We start from the raw sequence: 9,475 nt of genomic DNA on the forward strand, positions 1-9,475 counted from the left end.
CACAGAATAAGCAGGAGCCTCTTTCTCACACGTGTCATCATTTGAAGTAGGAGCAAGGGTGGTGGGGGAGCGGACGGAGAGTAGAGGCGGTGCACACTTGAATCTGTGGTACTTTGGTAAACCCTTTAACATTTGATCAGAAGGCCTGACTTTTAGATATCAACAAGTGAGAATTGAATTGTAGATATCATTAATTAGAATAGCAGCTATTACATATAACTTTATGGATATGATAACTTGGAATTTTAACAAGTCAAAATTGAATTTTAGATATCCGTAATTGAGTTTGAATAAAAGTCAATGGTAAAAGTTGACTAGTTGTAATTAAGTGAAAAATTAACATTTTGAGTAGTGAGAAATTAATTGTATCTATTTCTCATTAGAATTACATTATGAATAAGTTGGCTTGGAATTCCAACTAGTCAAAAAGCAATTATTGATATCTACAATTGCTGTTGCCGCTGCAGCCTGAATGTAACAAGGGTTTGCCATGGCGGTGCTGTGCTGTCTGTCTGAGTGTTGACCTGTGACGACGGGAATCAGTCATATAATCAGTTACAGCAGGTAGGTGGGCAGTGGCTAGCACTTTGCTGCCTTCTCAAACCGAGGAATCAGGTTGCAAGCCCTGTCAACTGACACAGCAGTGGATCTTTTTGCGTGTGTGTGTGTGTGTGTTTGCCAGTGGGGAGAATGTATGCGTGTGTCTTGGTTTGCTCAGAAGAACATATTGGCATCCAGGAAATGTGCAATGTCAGGCAAAAGTGAGACGTTGTTCAGTGCAGCAGCAGAAGCAGGAACTCACCTGTGGTGCTCACCTGCTGCGTGCCAGACAGCCAAAGAAATACAGACATAAGAAACAAGATTCTCTGTGCATCTTCCAGCAGCATGCAGCTGAATCAGATGCTTTTTAGCTCTATGACAACAGTGTACTAAGGGAACTGGGACTGATTTTGCAGCCTTTAACTGTGCAAAGAGCAAAAGGCAACTGTTAAACATGTGCCATATCAACCTAAAAGGTCATGGTATTTCAGTGTTGTGTTCACAGCTTGTTCCATGCACTTAAGTGGCCATAACATTGCATTTTGTATGTTTAAATACAATTTTGAGGTACTTGCACTTTAATTGAGTAGTTCAATGTTCTACTATTTAAATACGTCACCACATTTCAGATGGAAATATTGCACTTTTTACTCTACATTTATTTGACAGCAATTGTTTTGATTTTACTCAAAAATTGGATGAAATTAGAAAATACAATGCATTATTGAAGATTAAACCAGCGGTCCCCAATCTTATTGGCTAGTGACCCCTTACAATGTCTATCGTTAGTATTCACAGCTGTGGAAGACTCGGTGACGTGCAATGAATGCAAGGGTTTGGGAGAGTGACTTTGGAAGGAGGCCTGAAGGGACGGGCTGTCAGTGTTGCCAACTTGGCAACTTTATCACAAGATTTAGAGACTTCAGGTGCCAGTGCTGCTAGCTACTTTCATTGGAAAAGAGTTGGCAAAATCAGACTGGTATTTTTGATTGGATAATTTTAAAAATCTAGTTTACGCTTGCTGGCTTCTCAAATGTTACCTACCCAAGCTAACATTGGGCATGAAAGAGGGTACTGTTTTTGGAGGGAAGTATTGGAGAGTTTGACGTCTTTGATCCTCAAACAGCTAATTAAATGAAAACATTTCAGAAGCACCTAGAAGGGCACACAGAGAGACCTCTGCCAAGGCCAAATGCCCGATCTGGCAATGGTAACAAAAGTGAAAAGTAATTAGAGTTATCGCCCTGTAATTCGAATCTCCTCCAAAATGTTATTGGTTCATCCTAGGTCCATGTTACACCCTTCCACCAAGTTTCCTAAACAACGGGTGAGCAGTTTCTCCGTTATCCTGCTGACAAACAAACAAAAAGAGGTAACAATCCGTTTCATGGTGACATAAGAGAAGAATAAATCATAAGCAACAGAAGAGGAAAAATTGAAAGATATAAGATGGAAATTAGATCTGAGAGAGCTGTTCCGTTGTTTCGATGAATAAGCTTCATGTTTCTCTTGCCAGCATAGAAATTGTATGCTCAGTGGTGCAAAGCATTTCTTTGGAAAATGGAGCTTGCTATTACTTTGCCACAGTGCAGTGTTTCCGTCAAGCTGTCAACTGAATTTTATGTTAACTATAGATATGACGAAAATATGGAAATGTTAGGTTCATTTCCATCAAGGGGAGGTGAGAGCAAATAAATCCCAGAAACAAACACACAAGTCCACTTATCAAAGGGAAATGTTGAGGAACTGATTAATAAGTTGTCACTCTTTATTGTCAGACAATGTACTTTCATTCAAAGACAAATACAAATGCACTCGGTAATATTCTAATGAAGAGACTATTGGACAAACATGGCACCTAATAAATGAGACCGAGCGCAGGCTTGACATTTATATGAGAATACGTTTCACAGAGAAACATGAGGATGTCTGATGGCAGAGACAGCCCACTTTGTAAGGCCCATAATGCCAAGACTGTCACCATATCTCTGACACATTCATTTCATTGCTGTAGTGTATGTAACATTATTTATAGACAAATATTGTAGCCTACTGCTTACAGTCAATGGTTACAGTCTAATACACTTTCCTGTGTCCGTTACTTTGTTCTTTTACACAAAGCGCATTAAAACCGGATTTAACGAAGGAGTCTCAAAAGTCAGTCCACTGCTCTTCCAAATTATATAGCAACAAAAAATCTAATCAGAAATCCACCAGAGCAGAAATAGAAGAGCATGTGTAGGGATGGTGTCATATTAAAACATCTCCTTCCCTTGAGGTCAGTAAATCATACCTGATTGCTTCGAGTTTCAAGAACTGCGTGTCTCGAGACTTGCCACATTCTCTTTCTGCTTTTTGACTCTGATGAAAGTGGGTCTGCTTCCACAGATAACACACACACTGTGTCAGAGTCCAATACAAATACATGTGTACAGTACATACAAATAAAGAGATGTGCTCTTTTTTGGTTTACCATAAGCACAAGTGGTGGATGGTCTTTGGTTCCACCTCGGTCAAGGTTTCAAGCAAGCTGAGCAGATACTAGAGTCAGACAACTGCAGACCACTGATTGGTCAGAGAGAATCGTCACTTGCACACACATCTTGCACAAACAGCCAGGCTACCCTCCATACCCTCCTACAATGTTTTTATTCACTCAAACACAATTTTATTATAAATGGCAGCCTGCAAAACTGTGCCATACACTGCGCCACACAGTTCACGTGTGGACATTCTTTGTGTGGTTGCCTATAAAAGTATTCAGCGAGTGTTGTGTTGAAGAGGATGTCATAGCAGTGTCACGCGGTGTCGCAACAGTGATCAGCTGATGATCCTGCTTACACTGAGGGGGTACTATCTGCAGTGAGAAAAAAAAAAGAACTTTTACCAGAAGTGAGTGGAGTCGAGTCGAGTTGAACCGAAACACGCAGTGAAAATGAGGCAAACACATCGACTGTGTAGAATTTCTCCACTATGTGGAAGCTGGTCTTAGATGCTATCAGAGTTTAGGCTAACGTTAGCATCTTTGTTCTGCTCTTTATTACACTCCAGCAACCCCAGTCAGTGTTACGTTAGTCCTCATCCTGAAAGTCTTGAAGTGAAAACATAACTAGTGTTTGAAAGCTAAGCAACCAAACAGGGTTATGATAGAAATAAGGCTTCAGTTCCTGCTTGGAAAGGGCTTTCTGACAGCAAGGTAAAGCTATGAAAATAACCTAAATATAGCGTGCACTTCAACTGATATTGATTTTTTTAATGGACCTTCTTTTAGGTGGCATAAATTCTGTTGCCCCCGACCACAGGAGTACATGGCTTTGCATACGTGCTGGTACTCCTGTCTGTTTCTCCAAACTGGGGCAGTGACGACCGCATCTACTGTAGGTAATACCCTGACTTTGGATAAGAGCCTCATACAACTCCACTTCAAAAAATCAGGCAAGGTTGCAAAATAATAATTACACATGTCAACAAATGTTTGTTTAACAACAAATAAATGCATTAAAACATGTCTAAATTATAATCCAAACACAATAATGCATCAAATTGCATTGCTCTATAACGGATATTCGGTTTTCTATCCCCCCAAAAAGGGCATTTTGCAGAGCACCCTCATGTGATGTTCTGGTCTGTATTTGTTGTCCCCAACTAGATATAAGGAGTGAACAGGATAAACAGGAGTGTGAAACCTGAATCCTCACCTGTGTAAACCTTTGTAGGACTACGAAGGTCTATTAACTTTACTTCTTTGAAGATGTCAATTGATTTTATGCTTTAAAATTTGATACATAAATAATATAACTACCTTAGGTCTATTGCAAAAATATACTATATATCTTGGGACGGGACCCGGAGATTGCTTACGTCTCCTTACTTCGACTCTCTTTATGTGAGAGACAGTCAGTTAGTCTTGCCTCACCAGCGGCCCGTCCAAAATGCATCCTTAAATTAAATCCTTCTCCGTACTGGCCTCCCTACAGAATGGATTTCTTTTGTTAATAAAGCAAATTGGCACTAGCCTGTATCTTCAATCTTCTCCACCAATAATCCACCTTGTTGCCAGTTTCCTCTCTGTAGTCCATGTCTTCCCCTGCTTTGAGTCTTTTCATGAATAGTCTATTACATTTGTTATATTTTATTTTACATTGTATATTAAGTTTCTCTGCACAGCATTTTGGTCCACATTAGCTGTTTGTCATTGTGCTTTTTCAAATAATATGACTTTACGAGTGATCAATCGGTTTTCACTTCACATTCTCTCCTAATCCATTGAGCTGACTCAATCATCTGTTCAATCACAATTCTATTTCCAATCTTCACATGGGGGATTCAGAGATCATTCCTGAACAATAGGCCCCTCTTGTTGAAGGGGAATCTTTTCCTATCTTTTCTCAAGGGCACATTATGCATTAACTGACAGTGACACTGTCGTGCAGAGTGTGGTGTTGGTGTGGTTGAATCTGTGCCGGTCGGAGAACAGCTGTGATGCACTTTATTCAACTATTTGCGAAACATCGACACAGTAAGCTCACAAGTTGAGTTTATAGAACATTACACTGATTATGGTAATATACATCCAAAATCATGCTAATGTTAATATGCAGGTCAACTATGGTGATGAATGAAATGCTGGAGAAATGATAAATTATAACATTCAATGAGGTGCCTAATTGGTTGTGTTAAATCTTTTTGCTATGGATCACAGATCTCTTGATTATGACAGAGTTTCAATCTGTTCATCTGTATTATAGGAATATTTCAACATTTTGGGAAATGCTGTTCAGGTATTCACTTTCTTGCCGAGAGTTAGATAAGAAGAACAATACCACTCTCATGTCTGTAATAAGAAGCTGGAGCAACACAAGGGCTAGCTTAACTTATTAGCATAAAGACTGGAAACAGCTAGCTTGCTGTATGAAACTTTATATTATAACTTTATATTTATATTAATCCGGAAATGTAAAAACAACATGTTGTCATTTCATACGGGGTTATGTGCAAGACAACTGGTGAGATTTCTTAACTTAACTAGTGAGCTTACCTTGATACACAAGCTATGCAAACCCCTTCTAAGGCACAACATGAGTCTAAAAGGACCCGTATTCGTTTCATGTGTTATCTCATGCAGTGAGTGTTTCTTTGCTGTATTTTTGGAAATCTATTTATTTAATCATTTAATAATCCAAGTATTCATTAAATATCTTGTTTTTGATGACCACAAATCATTATTTTCATTCCCTCTTTCTTAATTTATGAACTAAAATAGTTTTTGTAGAACAAAATCAGGTTTAAACACACGTTTTTGACCCGTGTGTTTAAACCTGATTTTGAATCTGTGTTTAAAGTGTGATAACAATGAAAAAAAGACATACTATAATAATAATGTTGTTAAAAATAATTATTTTAGCAGTGGTTTGGACCAAACAATACATTTAATATTTGAAATCTTTATTTGTCACTTTGTCACACTCACACATAACATACATCATACCGCCGATAACACCGTGAGATATTGAACTGTAAATGTATCTGTAGTGTATCTGTAGTGAACTGTAAGTGTATCTGTGGTGTAACTGTAGTGAACTGTAAGTGTATCTGTGGTGTAACTGTAGTGAACTGTAAGTGTATCTGTAGTGTATCTGTAGTGAACTGTAAGTGTATCTGTGGTGTAACTGTAGTGAACTGTAAGTGTATCTGTGGTGTAACTGTAGTGAACTGTTAGTGTATCTGTAGTGAACTGTAAGTGTATCTGTGGTGTAACTGTAGTGAACTGTTAGTGTATCTGTAGTGTATCTGTAGTGAACTGTAAGTGTATCTGTAGTGTATCTGTAGTGAACTGTAAGTGTATCTGTAAGTGTATCTGTAGTGTATCTGTAGTGTATCTGTAGTGTATCTGTAGTGAACTGTAAGTGTATCTGTAGTGTATCTGTAGTGTATCTGTAGTGTATCTGTAGTGTATCTGTAGTGAACTGTAAGTGTATCTGTAGTGTATCTGTAGTGAACTGTAGTGTATCTGTAGTGTATCTGTAGTGACTGTAAGTGTATCTGTAGTTCTGTAGTGAACTGTAAGTGTATCTGTAGTGTATCTGTGGTGAACTGTAAGTGTATCTGTAGTGTATCTGTAGTGAACTGTAAGTGTATCTGTAGTGTATCTGTAGTGTATCTGTAGTGAACTGTAAGTGTATCTGTAGTGTATCTGTAGTGAACTGTAAGTGTATCTGTAGTGTATCTGTAGTGAACTGTAAGTGTATCTGTAAGTGTATCTGTAGTGTATCTGTAGTGTATCTGTAGTGAACTGTAAGTGTATCTGTAGTGAACTGTAAGTGTATCTGTAGTGAACTGTAAGTGTATCTGTAGTGTATCTGTAGTGAACTGTAAGTGTATCTGTAGTGTATCTGTGGTGAACTGTAAGTGTATCTGTAGTGTAACTGTATTGAACTGTAAGTGTATCTGTAGTGTATCTGTAGTGTATCTGTAGTGAACTGTAAGTGTATCTGTAGTGTATCTGTGGTGAACTGTAAGTGTATCTGTAGTGTATCTGTGGTGAACTGTAAGTGTATCTGTAGTGTAACTGTATTGAACTGTAAGTGTATCTGTAGTGTATCTGTGGTGAATGTATAAAATGAATGAAGAAAAGAAAAGAAAACTGATTCAATAAAAACATATGGGAACAGCGCAAGCTGCCATCTCAGTGCTTACATGCCTCACAGATGACAATCACTGTCTGTCAAGGCTTTACAAGTTCTCCTTGCCTTCCAGTGAATCAGCATGTTGTCATGTAATACTCTTAAAATGTCTTCCAGGTAAAAGCATTCATCTCTAAAAACTGTATTGAACAAAAGCTTGAGTTTCAATGTGACCCTGAATCTTTATGTTATTGATCAAGATCTTCTCATCCGAGAAACAGAAGAGACAATTCACCCTAGTGGTTTAAATAACAAGTGATTCTTGAAATGTCTTTATGTAACCAGCGGACACGCTTCAATATCATGTTCTCAGACCTGCTGCTGTTCTGACAGTTTGAGCTATTCTTGCTTTCTAAGGATCTATTTTCACTTTGAATCTTGTCTGCACCCTTAAAGCATTCTAGGTTTTACCATTGATCCTTTGTTTTTCTATGTCTCTGTAAATTTCTTTAGCAATTTATACTGATAATCTTTGCGCCTTTGATTCTTTCAATCCCTTTCGATTGTTTTGCCTTTGACCTACTACAAACAATCGCTTAAGCTTTATTCAATGGGTTTTTTCCACATCTCATATAACAGTTGAACAAAGGACCACAAACAAAGCTAAGCCCTTTCTATCCAACAGTCAAGATCGATAGCTATGTTCCAAAACATTTAATTGTAACTAAATCAGACCGCTAGGTTGATGGGAAAGCTACTTTTAAAAAAAAGTTTGCTGTGAATTGCTCCAGTGAAATCATTAGGAGAATGTGTGAGTCGTGTATTGCCTGCTATGTAAACTGTATTTAGGGAAACTCCTGCCCTCTAGAGCAATTGCTAAGAGACACTTAGACACTGCACAGTGACCTAACATGACACCATCCTCTTGTGTGTGTGTGTGTGTGTGTGTGTGTGTGTGTGTGTGTGTGTGTGTGTGTGTGTGTGTGTGTGTGTGTGTGTGTGTGTGACAGAGCTTCAATTCATGCGTGAGATGTGTGACCCAGACCCATATGTGCATTTACTGAATGTGTAAACACTTAACAGACCGTGTTTCCTCTGTCTGTAATTAGATAATTTCATCTAATGTTTTCCAGCATCCGTTGTAACACAAACATTATTCACAATGAACCATGTGTAAATGACATGCATGTATGTGGGAGACAGGGATCATGTTAACAGGAGATAAATAAAACACAGTTTATATTTCCTGGCACATAATTCACCTGGTATTTGAAAATAATTTGGTCTCTTTAAAAGACAGTTTGTTGTTGTACTAGTGTAACTCCGGGATGTCACCAAGGAATAGTTAAAGTTCCACCTCTGTTTTTTCCCCACAGGTCTATAGTTTATTGTTAGGTACTTCTTCCTTTGTATGTCTAAAACAAGGATTTGGAATATGCATCAGTAAAGACAAGAATACACATTGTACTTTTAGTGACATCCCTCATCAAAAATCAATACCAGTTGTTTGATCTTAACAAAAAACAAACCCTTCCACAGATAATATCTCAACACCAGGTCACACAAAGTGCTAATTGCCACCACAATCGCTTTGTGTTTCAGTTTGACCTTTAACGCATCAACACTTCTAACCTAATGACCTTCAGTTGCTCAAAGATTCTCACCTAACCTGGCAGACAGCGAGACGGGCAACAAACACCGTATTGAAACCTCAGCTGTTTACAGCCGCTGCTCTAACTGACTGGTCTGTGGTTTGCCTTGTCTTGTCACCTCGGTGCTATCGTTCAGCTCCACATGGTTTGTGTTTACAGTCTCTCTGTGTTCGTGCAGTTATTGCTAACTGTGACTCACATCTCCTCCACAGTTCCTAAAGCTCAGTTAAGTTTGAAAACGTTATAGCTTTACTGCTTTCTTATGTGCTGACACTGCTTCTGCTTTAATGTACTCTGTCACGTCCAGTGTTTGCTGCTGCTTTTGTGATGAAGGTATTTTGATGAACACCCGGTTTTGAACATCAGTGTTTTGTAGAACATGATGATTCAGCAGCAAGGTACATTGCTCTTATCAGCACCTTGCAAATACTGTTTACAAACCAACCATTCTGCTCTCATACTTTCACGATTTTTTTACAGAAGTTTGCTTAAAATATGCACATATTTGATGAGAAACTAATCAAAAATCGAAAAAGCATAATAATAAACGACTTTTCTCATGCTGTGACAAGAATGTGTGGATAATGAATTACAACAGCTGACTAGTTAGCTGTAGCTTTCAAACTACTTGGAGAAAATGAGCTGAAACAGCAGGCTTGT

This window comes from Cottoperca gobio, chromosome 5 (assembly GCF_900634415.1).
Source record: "Cottoperca gobio chromosome 5, fCotGob3.1, whole genome shotgun sequence".
Lineage (NCBI taxonomy): Eukaryota > Metazoa > Chordata > Actinopteri > Perciformes > Bovichtidae > Cottoperca > Cottoperca gobio.